The following is a 17060-nucleotide window of genomic DNA, read 5'->3' as shown; positions in this document are numbered from 1 at the left end:
GAGATCTTGGATAGGGAAGTTAAGCAGTTGAAGCGTAACAAAATCCCCATAGTAAAAGTTCATTGGAACTCGAGGCATGGACCAGAGTACACATGGGAAAGGGAAGACTCCATGAAAAACAAGTATCCCCACCTGTTTTAAAGGCCAGCCACAACTTTAATCTTGACAATTAAATTTCGGGACGAAATTTTTCTGGCTTGGGGAGACTGTGACAACTCTGCATTGTGGGATTTCAGGTTAGTACTTTATTTCAAGATCTTTATTTAGAACTAAGTCTTTCTAGGATTTAGCTTCGATGATTAGAGATCATCTTGTTTAATTCCCAAGATTAGTTCGTTAGATCACGTCTCGGCGGGKAGCTAACAAAGCTAGTTTATGCAATGCCAAATAGTCTTGAAGTATTTCACATAAAATAAAGTCGATATTTTTAAGTTCCGTCCTCTTTAAAAATTTAAAGTTTCCAAATTCCCATTTTATATTTATTTGCCAATTAATTTAAAGAGTGGAGTTCTTTTTTAAAATCATTTATCAAATTGCTTTGTTTGTTTAAATTAGTGGGGTTTTATTATTTAAGGGAAATAAAAATATTTTGGGCTTGGGCCTTTAGGAGCCAGGCCATTTCTTCTCAAAAAGTCCCATATAAATACTCTTATTCTTTTGGAAAATCTCCATTCTCCAAATTTCCAGCCATTTCATCTCTCTCTCTCTCTCTAATTCCATCACTTTCCAACCGATTCCATCTTCACGCAAAACTCAAGATTTCCGCTATTCTTGAGACTAGTTCGTAGTCAAGAAAAKGTATGTTTAAAGYTATTTACTTCTCTTTTTGATGTCTGAAAGTCTTTATCTTCCTCCCTACTCGACTTTTTGGCTATATACGGGATTTAAAGAAGAAGAGATTATTCATCAAAGACCCACCTGTGTCTTCGTTGGGGACGATAATCTGTAACCCAAGTTCTTTAAATCTCCAAGAAAGAAAGAAAAATTCCTTGCATGTGAGGTCCGATCACATTTTCGGATGATAGGTCTTGCATGCAACTCTAATCGGATTTATCCCTTTGAAAACCTGTTGAAATCGGAACTTACTTTATTTTCTGGAAGTTGTTCGTTGATGATGGTTTTGTGTTAGATTTTTAATTCTTGGAAATATTAAGCTGCATGCAATCAGTGTTGAAGGCGTGTGGCTCAAGAATTGTGGATTATTCTTGAAAAGAGTGTTAAACCCACTCAAAATCTCTTGGTTTTGGTAATTGACGGTTGCCATCATTTGTTTTGGGATGACATTTAATGATGTCATTACTTGGATTTTGGAAGGTTCCTTTTTAATAAATAATTAAATCGGCTTTATTTTATAAAAACACTTGGTGGCTTTGCATTTAGATCAACTTTGCTCTACCTTAGCCAAGGAAAACTGTAAGTAATATAGCGCTGGTTGGTCTGTCAGGAAGTTCGAGTGAACATAGCAAGTCCTTAAAGGAATCTTTCGGATAATCGCCAAACAAGTGAGTTTTCACGGCCCCACTTTTAATGTTTTTTATATGTTTTATGGGGGAAAAGCATGATATTGAGCAAACTTTGCATGTTTACGTTTTATGATATTTGTGACTCAAGAACTGTTTAGTCGATGCTTTAATTGGAATATCTTGGGCTAAGGAACTGCTTAGTCAAGTTTTACTTAGAACCTCTTGGGCTAAGGAACTGCTTAGTCGGGTTCGTTATGTATTGTTTTGACAATTGTTTCTGCACTTAGAATAAATGCTAAATTGATGCGCTTGAGAGTATATGTTTCCAAATAAAAGTCCCCGTCCGTATACGCTACTTGTTAACTCGGGTACATCCCCGGGCCGTGGTATTGTGGATAGCCGCTATTGTGTTGACAGTCCCACCCAGAAAGGGGTGCACAATTACCTTTGTTTTTCTAGCCTAATCATGTGGAATTTGGACCACCGCTGAATTAGTGCTTTATCGAACCGCGGGACCTAAGTAGTGAACAGGCTACTTCTGGTTGTTCGAAAATTAATGGGGCATATTGGTCAAGTAAGGCTCAGTAGCGTCTCAAGTGTTACATCGCGAGGGATTTACATTTATTAAGTGCAAAGAATTTTGCATAAGTTTGCCATTACTTGGTTTATGCATTGAAATGTTTTTGTGCATGTGAAAACCCGTGAACTCACCAACTCTTTGTAGTTGACCTTGTTTTTGTTCCATGCTTTTCAGGTTCTAAGTGAGTGGTTTGGATTTTAAGAGAGCATACATGGGCCAAGATCGATTAAGTCAAGTTTTTGATGTAATTATGAACGTAGTGTAAATTCTAACTCCTGTTATGTCGATGAACCGTTTATGTTTTTGAACAACTTGAAATGGTGTTATTTATAAACTGTTGCTATGACCCGCTTGCCTGTTACATTCTGTGATTCCGCTTTAGCGGGGTGTGACACATACCCTTTATGAAGGACCAGAGGGTCTTTGGTTGAATGCAAGGGATGAAAAACTTCATTAATGTAGCATTTTTGTGATCCAGAGGCTCTGGATAGACGAACCAGAGGTTGTGGGTGGGAAAATGCAACTTTAAAGAACCAAGGTATTGAACCAGAGGGTCTCTAGTTGAATGGAGATGTAGAACTAGAGGTATGGTTGGCTCAATTTGGATCCTTAGAGATGAAAGTGAAGTGTATGACTCCCCCTCATGATGCATGGGGATGTGCAATGAGTAAACTACCCCTAGAACCAATAAGGGAGTTGAAAGTGATGACCAGAGGCTGGTATATACAACCAGAGGCTCTGGTTGTGAATGATGGTGCAAATGGATATGAATAATAATGGAGATGATGGGTCTATGGGACCAGAGGGTCTCTGGTTCCAAAGACTTTGAATCCAGAGGCTCTGGTTGCATGAATAATGCAAAATGTAGTAAAAGTGTGAGAAAATGATAACTTATGAAGACCAAGGTGGACCAGAGGAGATCTGGTCACAAAGAACATGGAAACCAGAAGCTCTGGTCTTTGGAACCAGAGGCTCTGGTTGCAAAATGAATAAAATGACTAAGTTAAAAGCATGAGAAAACGAATGATGGGAGACCAAGTTGGACTAGAGATGCTCTAGTCTCAAAGACTTGGAATCCAGAGGCTCTGGTTTATAGAACCATAGGCTCTGGTTGAGAAGAGGAGTACTTAGTGAAAACACAAAGTACATTCTTTGGACCAGAGGGGCTCTGGTTCCAAAAAGAGTGCAATTTTGGCCAAATACAAACAAGTATTTCTAATTGGCCAGAGGCTCAGGTCTTTAGAACGAGAAGCTCTGGTTTAGAGTACTTGGTTATAAGGGCCATTATGATGTATTACTTTTAGGCATAACCAAGAGATATTGAGGATCTCTGGTTGGAAAAGATAGTTTGCCTCAAGTGGTGAGATTCAGCAAACCCATTTTGCTGACAAGAAATAGAAATCGTTTTTCATCGAGAGCTTTTGTAAAAATGTCAGCAAGTTGAATCTCTGTAGGAACAAAATACATCTCTATTGTTCCCTTTTCTACATGATCTTTGAGAAAATGATACCTGATATCGATGTGCTTGGTATTGGAATGTTGCACAGGATTTGCAAAGATAGCTATGGCACTCTTGGAGTCAAAGAGGATGAGAAGTTTTTCATATTGAAATCCATAGTCCTTTATATGGGTCTTCATCCAGAGGACTTGTGAACAACAACTAGCAGCAGCAATGTATTCTGCTTCTGTTGTAGATGTTGAGACACAATTCTGCTTTCTGGATGTCCAACTCACCAGGTTGTCCCCCAACAGTTGACAGCTTCCAGACGTACTCTTTCTATCAAGTTTGCAACCTGGATTATCTGCATCTGTATAGGATATTAGATCAAAGCCAGAGTTCTTTGGATACCAGAGACCCAATGAAGGGGTTCCCTTAAGGTATCTAAAGATCCTCTTGACCGTAGAGAGATGAGATTCCTAGGATTAGCTTGATACTTTGCACAAAGACATGTAGCAAACATAATATCTAGTCTACTAGTTGTTAGGTACAGGAGTGATCCAATCATGCCTCTGTAGGCTGTTACATCCACAGATTTGCCTTATGGATCAACAAATAACTTAGCTCCTGTAGCCATAGGTGTTCTCATTGATGATGAATTTAAGAGAGAGTACTTCTTTAGAAGGTCAGTCACATATTTGGACTGATTGATGAAGATTTCTTCTAAAGTTTGTTTTATTTGGAGTTCAAGGAAGAAACTGAGTTCTCCCATCATACTCATCTCAAACTTGCTTTTCATCAGCTCTGAGAATTTTTCGCAAAATTTAGTGTTGGTAGAGCCAAATATGATGTCGTCCACATATATTTGCACAAGTAAAATATCACCTTTATGCTTCTTGAGAAAGAGGGTTGTATCGATGGTACCTTTTTCGGATCCATTGGCAATGAGAAATGTAGTCTGGATGTTTTGAATTTTCAAACCCAGGGGGTTGCTGCACATATACTTCCTCTTGAAGTTTTCCATTGAGGAAGACAGACTTGACATCCATCTGATAGACCTTGAAACCTTTGTGTGTTGCATAGGCGAGGAATATCCTGATGGCCTCAAGTCTGGCGACAGGAGCAAATGTTTCATCGTAGTCAATCCCTTCTTCTTGGCAGTAGCCCTTGGCAACTAGCCTAGCCTTGTTCCTTACAACTATGCCATCTTCATCCTTCTTGTTTCTGAAGACCCATTTGGTTCCTATAGTCGTCTTTCCTTTGGGTAGAGGCATGAGAGACCATATTTTGTTTCTCTCAAACTGGAGTAGCTCCTCTTGCATAGCATCTATCCAGTTTGGATCTTGTAGGGCTTCAGAAATCTTCTTTGGTTTGATCATACTTAGAAAGTTGGCGAAGAGGAATTCATTGGCACTAGCAGATCTCGTCTTGACACCGGATGATGGATTACCAATGATTTGATGATGAGGATAGCCTTTTGTCCACTTGGTGCAAGATTGAGGTTCTGGAGCAACAGGATGCAGTTCTTCATCGGCTGACGAAACTGCTTGCTCCCCCTCAAAGAGATTATCTCCAAAATGTTGTTCTAGTTCTGAAGACATAGGAGAAGTAGAGGGTGAAGTAACATGAGTTTCAGAAAGAGTTGTACCTTCAGCATTGGAAACTTCATGCTCTTCATCGGCTCTGGAAGAGGATTCTTCAATAAGTGCTTGTCCAGAGACTACTTCTTCTTCGAATATGTCTTCAAATAAATGAGCCAACTCTGATTCATTGGGTTTGCCTAGAGATGAATCAGAGGCTCTTGATAGTCTGAATCCTGAACTGCTGTCCAGAAGTCATTGGTGAAGAATCATCAAAGGACACATTGATGCTTTTGATGATGATCTTTGTCCTTCTGATGAACACTCTATAGGCCTTGGCTATCTGAGAGTAACCCAGAAAGATTCCTTCATTAGCTTTCTTGTCGAACTTGCCAAGATATTCCCTATCATTGAGTACAAAGCATTTGCACSCAATGACATGAAAATATTTGACATTTGGCCGTCGTTGGTTGATGAGTTCATATGGAGTCTTATGGTGCCTCTTGTTGATGATTGATCGGTTCTGGGTGAAGCATGCAGTGGAAATGGCTTCGACCGAGAAGGTGATAGGTAACTTAGATGAAGCAAGCATGGTCTTTGTTGCTTCCACTAGGGTTCTGTTCTGTTCCTTCGCTCTACTACCCCATTTTGCTGTGGAGTTTTGGCTGCTGAAAAGTTCTGGGAGATGCCTTCACTGATGAGATATTCATCAATTTTGGCATTTCTGAATTTTGTTCCATTGTCACTTCTAACCTTGATAAGTTTGCGTTGTAAAAGCACTTGGAGCCTTTTCATCACCCCGATGAGGAGTTCAGGAACGTCTAATTTCTTATTTACGAATTCAACCCATGTGTATCTGGAGTATTCATCAACCAGTACTAGGATGTACTTCTTTTCCGAGAGGCTTTGTGTAGAGATAGGCCCACAGAGGTCGATGTGGATCATGTCCAAGGGCTTGGAGCAGGAGGTTTCTGACTTAGTTCTGTGAGAGGCCCGTTTCAGCTTTTCCATCTCACAGGCTGAGCATAGGTGGTCTTTTTCAAAGTTGAGATCAGGAATCCCCTTGACCAACTTCTGTTTGGCTACCTTCTTTAGGACATCAAAATTTAGTTGTGAGAATTTATGGTGCCATAGCCAATTTTCATCACTCTTATGGGAGACAAGGCAAAGAGTGTCTTGTCCCATAGAGGAATGAAAGTCCAGAAGATAGAAGTTTCCTTCTCTCTTCGCCTTGATGATGGTTTGGCCGGGCTTCGTTTCGATGATGCATAAACCTTTGCGAAATCTGACTTCATTTCATAACCAGGTTTTAGACAACCTGGGTTGAGGTAATTTATACGTGTTTATTATGTGGATTACGTGAAATATGCATGTCTAATTAGAAATGCATGAACTATATATGTGAAATGTGAAYATGATATTGTGCATGCATATATTTGAAAAGATGGCATGATGTATATGTGATTGATACATGAATGTATGTGGTGTGAAGCATACATGAGGTGGCGCATATATGTGATAAGATATTCTGGTGGAAACATTATTATAATATTTAAAAACTTATACCTTCATGGTTAAGAAATCATGAATTTTATAATGAAAAACCCAACGCCTAAATTACCTCTATTGGTTAAAGCCATCACGGCCTTTGACATCAAAATATATAAAGAAGGAAAAGATAAGATCTTGATGACTAAAACCTTTATGAAAAAGGCTATCTTATTGATTGAAAGCTTAACTAAAGAACATTATAAGAAATTATATGAGCCAGAAGCTCTGGTTAGTACAACCAGAGGGGCTCTGGTCAAGGAACCAGAAGTTCTGGTTGAGAGACCAGAGGGGCTCTGGTCCTGTTTATTGAAAAATATTCCAAGTATGGTTTGGAACCAGAGGCTCGATGGACCGAAACAGAATATGATTTTTCAGTCTTTGCTACATGGAATGGATTATTTGAAAATGTTTTGGTGATTTTCACCCTGCATTACATAAAAAGAGAACCTCACTAGACATTCATGTCTAACCCTCATTTTGTGTTTTCAAAAATATGTGTACAAGTAATGGTAATAAGGGAAAGAGCATTATGTGAATTACTTCCCTATGTGCTTAGCTGTGAGAAGATCTTAATTAGCCATGTTTTGGAGCATAAATGCTAGGATACAAGAGCATGTACTTTTGGAATTTTTAAGTTACGTATTTTACATTACAGACTCTTGTATTATGGACTTTTGTGGGAAACATATATTCTATGTATGAAATATGTGTTATATGCAATATATGGATTTGAGGGTGTTACAGAGTTGGTATCAGAGCCTGAGTTTAAGGGATTTAGGTATTCACATGCATGATACCTAGACTTAAACTTTTAATTGCATATTAGGGTCCCAGACATAGTTAGCACCTTTGGAATAAATATGATAAGTTAAGAGATCAATGTCTAAGGTATTTTTAGATTACATCTGGCCAATGTAATTTTGAATCTACAGGTACATAACTGAACTTGGACACTTTATTATATTTGGGAATGTGAAAATTTGTGTATTAACTTTGTTATCTACAGATGGCTAGTAGATCAAGAAGGTCGAAAAGGATGACCCGCCCCAATGAAGAAGAATCCCTTGTTGCTCCTATTGGCACCTCTGAGGGTAGAAGCAGAGGCAGAGGTAGGGGACAGACTAGAGGCAGAATGAGCCAGCCAGAAATCAATATGAATCAGGCAGAATCAAACTCTGAAAATATGAATCAAGAACGGATGTCTCACCCAGAATATGTAACAAGAGACATGTTAGCTGGAGAAATGGGAAAGCTAAGGGAAACCTTGACTTCTATTTTGAGGAATCTTGCCAGCATAGAAACAGGCAGAATTGAAGTGACTCCATCGGTTCCAATTCTCAATAACAGGGAAGGAGATATAAAGATGTTTCTAACCTGCAAACCACCAACCTTTTCGGGAGAAAGAGATCCAATTAAAGCTATGTGTTGGATCAAAGAGATAGAGTCTATATTTTATACCATCCGACATGCAGAAACATATAAAGTCAGATTTGCAATCTCTGTGTTGAAATCAAATGCGTTATTCTGGTGGGAAGTAGAATACTTAGCCAGAACAGATATTTTGCAAACTATGACATGGGTAGAGTTTGTCAACAGATTAAAGGAGCAGTTTTGCCCAAAAGCTGCCATTAGACAAATGGAAGAAGACTTTCTRAAATTGGAACAAGGAAACAGAACTGTGAGGGAATATATAGAGAAATTCATCGAATATTCAAGATTTGCAGAACATTATATTTCCTCGGAATTTAGAAAAGTGGAAAGGTATATTTAGGGATTGAAACCATCAATCCGAGAATTTGTCATAGCCATGAATCCGGCTACACTTTCATTGACCGTTGATGCAGCGGAGGTAACAGAAAGAAACAAGAACAGACAAGAAGAAGGGAAAACAATAGAAAAGAGGAAATGGGAAGGTCCATCAACCGGATACAAAGGATCAAAAATTGTAAAGCATGGAAACAGGCCCATACAAAGATTCAATGAAAGGACTTGGCCCCGATGTCATCAAGTTCATCAAGGAGAATGCAAGATTGAGCTAAGGAAATGTTATAAATGTGGTGAAACAGGTCATTTGTTGAATGTTTGCCCAACAGTAAAAAGGTGTTTTAATTGTAATTCTCCAGATCACCTCAGACCAAATTGTCCACAATTGAAAACACCACAATTAACCATGGGGAACAATACATCAACAGGCCGAGGAAGACCAAATATGGCCAGAGGAGCAACAGGTGAGGCGCGGGGTCGATCTTTCAAATGACCAAACATGAAGCAGAAGCTACACCCGATGTAGTAATAGGTACATTTTTCGTGAACTCCTTACATGCTAAAGTGTTATTTGACTCGGGTGCAAACTTCTCGTTTGTATCCCCATCATTTGCCTTATGTGCTCATATGAATTTTGTGCCACTTGATGATGAGTTAGTAGTTGATACTGCTAACACTCAAGTATCTGTGAGTTATGTGTTTAAAAACTACACTATCATGATTGAGGATTGTGAGCTACCCATCCGATTGTTTCCCATGCCATTGAAAGAATTTGATGTGGTAGTAGGGATGGATTGGTTGGCAGAAAATAAGGCCAGCATCGTTTGCGATGAAAAGATGATTAGAATTATGTTGCCTGACAGAGGGACAGTCGTAATTTATGGTGATCATCAGGATCATCGTACCAGTTTGCTATCTGTGATGAAAGCTAGAAAATATATCCAAAAGAAATGCCAAAGATTTTTAGCTTACATAATTGATGCCAAGAAAGAAAAGAGTAAGCAAGAATTAATTCCGGTTGTCAGTGAATATCCTGAAGTCTTTCCAGAAGACTTGTCAGGGCTACCTCCAGATAGAGTTATTGAATTTGGGATTGATTTGATACCTGGAGCAGCACCTGTAGCAAAAGCACCGTACAGATTAGCTCCATTAGAATTAAAAGAACTGGTTATGCAATTAAAGGATTTGTCAGACAAGGGATTTATCAGGCCAAGTATTTCACCATGGGGAGCTCCAGTTCTGTTTGTGAAAAAGAAAGATGGCACTATGCGTATGTGTATTGATTATCGAGAGTTAAACAAACTAACCATAAAGAACAAATATCCATTGCCCAGGATCGATGATTTGTTTGATCCACTGGTAGGAGCCAATTACTTCTCAAAGATTGATTTGCGATCAGGATACCATCAGTTGAAAGTCAAAGAAGATGATGTAGCAAAAACAGCATTTCGAACCAGGTACAGGCACCATGAATTCTTGGTTATGCCATTTGGTTTGACTAACGCACCAAAAACTTTCAAGGATCTGATGAATAGAATATGTAGAGAATACCTCGATAAATTTATCATTATATTTATCGATGATATTCTTATATACTCCAAAACCCAAGAAGAGCATGCAGAACATCTTCGATTGATCCTTGAACTTCTGAAAAGAGAAAAGTTGTATGCTAAACTATCAAAGTGTGAATTTTGGCTAAGAGAAGTCCAGTTTCTGGGGCATGTTATATCTTAGGATGGAGTAAAGGTAGATCCAGCAAAGATTGAAGCCATTGCAAAATGGGAGGCACCAAAAACACCATCTGAAGTTCGAAGTTTCTTGGGATTGGCAGGCTACTACCGCAAGTTTATTCAAGATTTCTCTAAAATAGTTGTGCCTTTGACAAAATTAACTCGAAAGAACGTCAAATTTAAGTGGAAAGAAGAACAGCAGAAAGCCTTTCAATTATTAAAAGACCACCTATGCAGTGCTCTGATACTATCTTTACCCGATGGAACTGAAGACTTTGTGGTATATAGTGATGCATCAAAATTGGGTTTAGGTTGTGTTTTGATGCAAAGAGGGAAAGACATATCATATGCATCTCGACAATTAAAAGATCATGAAAAACACTATCCGACAAATGATATAGAATTGGCGGCTGTGGTTTTTGGTTTAAAGATTTGGAGACATTATCTTTTAGGAACGACGTGCGAAATCTACATGGAATGGATTATTTGAAACAGAATATGATTTTCAGTCTTTGCTACATGGAATGGATTATTTGAAAATATTTTGGTGATTTTCACCCTCCATTACATAAAAAGGGAACCTCACTAGACATTCATGTCTAGCCCTTATTTTGTGTTTTCAAAAATGTGTGCAGGTAATGGTAATAAGGGAAAGAGCATTATATGAATTACTTCCCTATGTGCTTAGCTGTAAGAAGATCTTAATTAGCCATGTTTTGGAGCATAGATGCTAGGATACAAGAGCATGTACTTTTGGAATTTTTAAGTTGCGTATTTTACATTACAGACTCTTGTATTATGGACTTTTGTGGGAAACATGTATTCTATGTATGAAATATGTGTTATATGCAATATATGGATTTGAGGGTGTTACACTTCAAGACCCTTGTCACAGAACTGGCTTATGCTTAGTAAGTTATGCTTCAGACCTTCAACATAAGCCACTTTGTCGATGGAGATGTTGCATTTGATGAGAGTGTCGTATCCCTTGATGGTTCCCTTGCAGTTGTCTCCAAAAGTAATAGAGCCTCCAGATTTTTCGATGAAGGAGGACAGCTGAATTTTTATCACCAGTCATGTGCCTGGATCAACCTGAATCCATATACCATGGTTGCACATGTTGGTCCTACAAGACAAGTTAAGGGTTTTTAGGTACCCATTTTATAATGGGTCCTCGTTTGTTAGTCGGGGATACGACCTTTTTTTTCTTTTCATCGACCCTCTTGAAAATTGGCTGATTTTCATTACCCTTAGCCTTCGCAGGCTTGGGTTTATTTTCATTGCCCTTGGCCTTAGTAGGCTTGGGCTTTTTCACATTTTCATGAGCTTTGACATTTTTATGGCGATAGACGTGCTCAGAAAAGATGCAGCGATGATTTAACATGTGATTGCTCAGGTTTTGTAAGATAGTTAAACATTGGCAGTTGGGAGTTTTTGGACAAGAATGTTTAACATATTTCTTTTTATTCAATGAAGAAGAAGTAAAGCAGAGGATGAAAATTTTGTCCCCGCATTGGTTGTTTTTACAAACTTCCTATCTAGTGCATATTTTTTATTTGAAGGGGCAGGCGTGGGCTTTACTTCTTTCGTGAGGATGAGCTTCTTCTCTTTAGCTGAAGAAGAAGAAAAGTGCATGTTAGAATTTTCAGAGGCAGGCCACTTCTGTTTCTGTTCACGAGTAAACTTAATGAATTTAGATGAAGGGTTTGGGCCATGTGAAGTATCGTTGGTAGACTTAACGTTTTTCAGTTTTTCTTTTCCTTTGTCTGAAGACTTCATAGGTTCTGGAATATCAGATTTCATTGGGGCTTTGAAGGTTTGAGGTTTCTAATCCTCAATGATCTCTGGTGATTCACAGACTATTTCTTCTTCTGAGTCAGAATCAAGAAAGTCTCTTGCAGATTTCTCAAAATCAAAATTTTCATAGATGTTTTTGGGAGCATTGGGTTCTGAGGTTGATGGTTCAGAATGATCTGTTGGGAGTTCCATCGCTTCTGATTTCTTAGATGAACTTCCAATGTCACTTGGATTGTTCATCGATCCATCAGATGGTTCCTTACTAAGAGTTTATGTTCCATCGTCAGCACTTGCTGATGAATTTGTGGGATTGATAACCAGAGGCTCTGGTTTAACCATAAGGTTTCCATCGGTCTCTGGTTTGGAGGCATCATCATTTTCATCAGAATTCTTACATGTGCCGCTCTCATACACCACATTCTCAAAGTCTTGCCTCAAGAGAACGGTTTTTCCATCAACTTTAACCCTTTTGAAGTCTGCTTTGGGTTTTGGGTGAAAGTCAGGTTTTTGAATACATCCAAGTTTAAAAGTGGATTCAAGGGTGGAATTCTAGGTTTCGATGAAAGAGTCAAGATCATTGAATCCAATCCTTTGGTAATCCTTTTGTCCATTAAGTTTTTCATACACATCTTAGGCATCTTTGTATTTCTTCATCAGGAGTTCATTGGTTTGAAGCTTCTGATGAAGAATCTCCCTTTCCTTTTGAAAGAAATCCTTAAAAGCCACTGAATTAAGGGGGTGTTTAGGATTGCTTATTTAAAACAACATATGCTTTTTTGTAAAAGTGCTTATTGTTAGACCCCATAATTCATAAGTGTAAAAGTAATGAAGAACAATAAGTGATGAAGAAACAGAAGACCGATGAAGACGTTAAGGCAGAATTGACCAAGTCTGGAGAACAACCAGAGGGTCGATGAACAACAAGAGATGCGATGGAAAGAGCATCTTCATCACCCCTCTGGTCAACAACACTTAGAGTTTTCTTCAGCAATTCAACCAGAGGCATACGATGAAAATATGAAAATAAGGTTGAATCATCATTCCATGGAAGACAGCTGGAGATAACTAATCGACAGCTGGACTTCAAGTTTATCTTAATTTATAGCTTATCCATAGTTTAGATAAACTTTATTTGTTAGTAGAAGATTAGCTAAATAGTCTCACTAGATAGTTATCTTCTAATTAGTCTTCTAGTATAAATAGGTGATTAGGCCTATTGTAAACAATGTCGCTTTTACGTTTTCATATTGAATAAAGTGAAATCATTGGCACTCAATATTGTTCTTTGAATGTTCATACATTGTTCCTGAGTGTTCATCATTTTGTTCATTAAAACACTATAATTTGGTTATTCTTAACTTGATTATTAGTGTTATTGAGAGATCTGGGATCAACACTTATTAACTTATGTGGTATCAAACCGAAGTTAAATAAAACAGGGTTAAAATTGTAAACTGGTAATAAGTAGTTTTTCATAAGTCAGGAAGAATTAACTTATTAAAAACAACTTATTACCGGTTTGGCACCGGTATAAGCAGTTTTTTTTTCTTATCCAAACACCAGAAAACAGCTTATCACCGGTGCCAAACTGAAATAAGTTAAAAAGTAGCTTTTATAAGCAATCACAAACACCCCCTAAGTCTTTCTACCTCATATTCTTTTAAGACCTTTACTTTCTTCTCTAAATCTTTGGTTATTCTCTTGTTTAGATCCAGAAGCTTTTCTTCCTCTGATTTTTTAAGCGATGCAATGCGAGTTTTTTCATTAACCAATTCACCTTTTCTTCAGTGAGAAGATGAGTCTCTCTTTTGTAGAAACTAATTTTTTTTTCAGCTTTTAATCTTTTTTATTTTTCAACATTTAGTTTTTCTTTAAGCTTAAGAGAATCTTCTGATAGTTTCATGACCCTTAACTCTAGCTCTGATGGAGCACAGTTGGTTTCATCGATGGAAGGGTCACATACTTGGTCATCGGAGTCAGAGGCGGATTCTGCATTGGACCTGGCCATGAGGCATATGAGTGCCTTGTCTTCTTCATCAGACGAAGAATCAGACACCCAGTTTTCTTTCTTAGCTATCAGGCTTCGCTGCTTAGGATTGTACTTGTATTTGTTTTTGTAGTAGTCGGCATCCTTTACTATTCGTCCTCTGCATTCTTTTGAAAAGTGGCTTATCTTCCCACATCTGTAGCAGCGAAGACCATCTTTTCTTCCATCTCCTTCTCTTCTGTCCTCTCTTCGTTCCTCTCTATCTTCTCTTCCTTCTCTTCTTTCATCCTTCTGATGAAACTTCATTGGCTTCTGATCATGTGAAGGCTGGTATTTCTCCCTTCTAGAGTCTCTTCTTTCATAGGGCTTCTTGACAAACTTCTTCTGGAATTGTTTAGTTATCAAGGCCAGAGACTTCGCAAAAGCTTTGAGGTCATCATCAAAATCAGATGGTTCTTCTTCGGATTCTGACTCCACTACTAGTGCCTTCTTGTTTTTCCTTTTGTGTTATCTGGTAGAGCTCCTTGTAACTTCCTTTTCTTCTGCAGCAAGGGCGAGGGGTCCGCCGATGGATACCTTCCTCTTCAGTATATCCTTCTCTTGAGCAGCAAGAGTTCCATAGGCGTCATGAAGCGACCAATTGTCTAAATCTTGATTTGCTTGGAGGGACATCGATAGTTGAGTCTACTCATCACCGAGACTTTTGAGGAATAAAACGTTGTTTTCTTCTTTCGTCCTATCGATGTCATTTCGGCGACATTGATTGATCAATGTGTTGGAACGGTCATAGGTCTTTTGAATCGGTTCATCAGGTAGCGCCTTGAAATTAGTGTATTCAATGCCTACGATTTTTCTTCGTCTTCGCACCTCCTTCCAGTTGGCTCGCCAGTTCATCCCATATCTCCTTTGTTGTTGTACAAGCATCGAGAGATTGGAAGATATCGTTGGGAATGGCCATTATGATCAGTCTTTTTGCCTTCTTGTATGCCTCTACACGTTCAAGGTCCTCTTCATCCTAGTTCTTTTCGTCTTTTGCCATGTAGTAGGCAGCAACTTCTGCAGTAGTGCTTGTTCCAGGGACTCTTGGAACAAGAGTTTGAGGAACATACGAACCTTCCATGACAGATCTGAGGAGATTCTTGTCCATCCCCTCCAGAAAGTTCACCATTCGTATCCTCCATTGTGGATACTCTTCTCTTTGAAGAGTTGGAGGTTTGGTGAGGGAACCCACACTATATGCAGAATTCCAATTGGCCATGAGAATTTTAGAAGAGAAAAAATACGCTTTTTGAAGAAGAAGAGTAAATGAATGAAAATTGAGAGATTATTGATCATTTTTTATTGAAAAGCAATCAATTGGCTCTGATACCAATTGTTGATCCCAAATCTCTCAATAATACCAATATTCAAGTTATGAATAACCTAAATATATAGTGTGGATGGAAAAATAGTGAAGAACACACAAGAATATCCAAGAACGTATTTGAGTGTCAAATGATTCACTATTATTCAATTTATTGAATGGAAAGCGTACACGATTACAAGAATGATAAAGCCTATTTATACTAGTAATCTAAACATGGAGATTGCTATCTATGGAAGATATATCGTAAATCTCTTATGGAAAGAAAGCAATCTAGAATTATGAAACTAATTAAAGCAAAGTAAGGTAATGAGAATCCAGCTGTCGATTTGCCATCTTCAGTTGTCTTCTTGAGGACGTGTTCAACCATGAGTCTTGTGGTCTTCTTGAATGAGTACCTCTGGTTGAACTGTTGTGAAAAACTCCAAGTGTTGGTAACCAGAGGGGTTATAGAGATGCGCAGTTCATCGCACCTATGGATCTTCATCACATCTCTTGTTGTATAGGGCACTTACACTTTTTCCTTGTGAGTCTTCCGTCGGCCTTCTGCTCTTTTACACTTGTATGTTTTTCAGTACTTGTACAAATACGAGTGATGGGGTCTAACACGAACCTTCTAAACGACTTGGTTAGAAGCGCCAGTGATTCATCAAAGTCTGCAAGGTCATACTCTAACAGATTCTGAGAGTTAGTAGAGTCTAACTCGCTGATAGTGATAGGAGGAAGAACTGAAGAAGAAGAAGAAGATGGGAGTTCATCTTCAAAGATCAAAGCTAGCGGAGAGCTTTTCATGTCTCTAGAATCCTTGATTAGATTCCTCTTCAGTTGTCGAAACTGCTTGTGATTGAGCAGTATCCCATATAAGGTGCTAAGAGAGACAGAGGACATATCGTTAGACATCTTGAGACACATAGAATAGGTATCCCAAGATTCTGGTAAACATTTCAGAAACTTCGTTGAAGTTTCAGAGTTGGAATATTCTCTGCCAACTGTCCTTAAATCGAAAAAAAGACAATTAAACCTTTAGTGTACTTCAGACAACGTCTCAGTCTTTCCACAGAGAAAGATTTTGTATTGTCTTACTAAGTTAATCTTCCTCGATTCTTGAACCTCAGAGGTTCCTTCATATTGAACACAGAGAGTGTCCCACATGGATTCCGAGGTTCTAAGCTTCATTATTGAGTGATAGACCTCGTTAGGAAGAGACATAACTATTATAGACCTCGCACGAGTATCTATAGCTATCTTCTTCTTGTCTTCTTCACTCCACTAGTGAGTGAGCTTAGGAATCTGCTGTTCAGGAATCGCGGAAGTCGTAGCTGTTTCGGGAAAAGCTGGAGAAATAGCATAAAGAACATATGGTCCATTTTCTATATAGTGTGGAATTTCAGGATCCACACCTTCCAGAAAGAGGGACATCTGATTCTTTTTTAGTCTATCTCTAATAAATCGAGGAGGTTTGGCAAGGGAGCCATTGTCGTGAAAGTTTGTGTTCGTGTTTTGCAAAGCCATTCGAAAGCAGTAAATTATCTAGAGAGAGAGAGATAACAAAATGCAGAAAACAACTAAAAACAAGAAAAGAAAACATTGTTTTGATACCACTTGTTGGTCCCGGTTGGGTCTACAAGAGTTTTATAGAAACAATTAGTAGAAGAGGGGGATGAATACAAACACAGAGAACTTTCAAATTTAAAAATATATATTGATAAAGAAAGATCAATACAGATTTTTACAAGATTGTATGTGAAAATAGACAAGGTAAGAACAACCTATCTAAAACAATCTAAGTTTACACACAGAAAATTCT

Source organism: Cynara cardunculus (genome assembly GCF_001531365.2).
Source record: "Cynara cardunculus var. scolymus isolate 2C chromosome LG 2, CcrdV1, whole genome shotgun sequence".
NCBI classification, from domain to species: domain Eukaryota; kingdom Viridiplantae; phylum Streptophyta; class Magnoliopsida; order Asterales; family Asteraceae; genus Cynara; species Cynara cardunculus.
The sequence above is the reverse complement of the archived record's forward strand: the minus strand, read 5'-3'. Positions refer to the sequence as shown.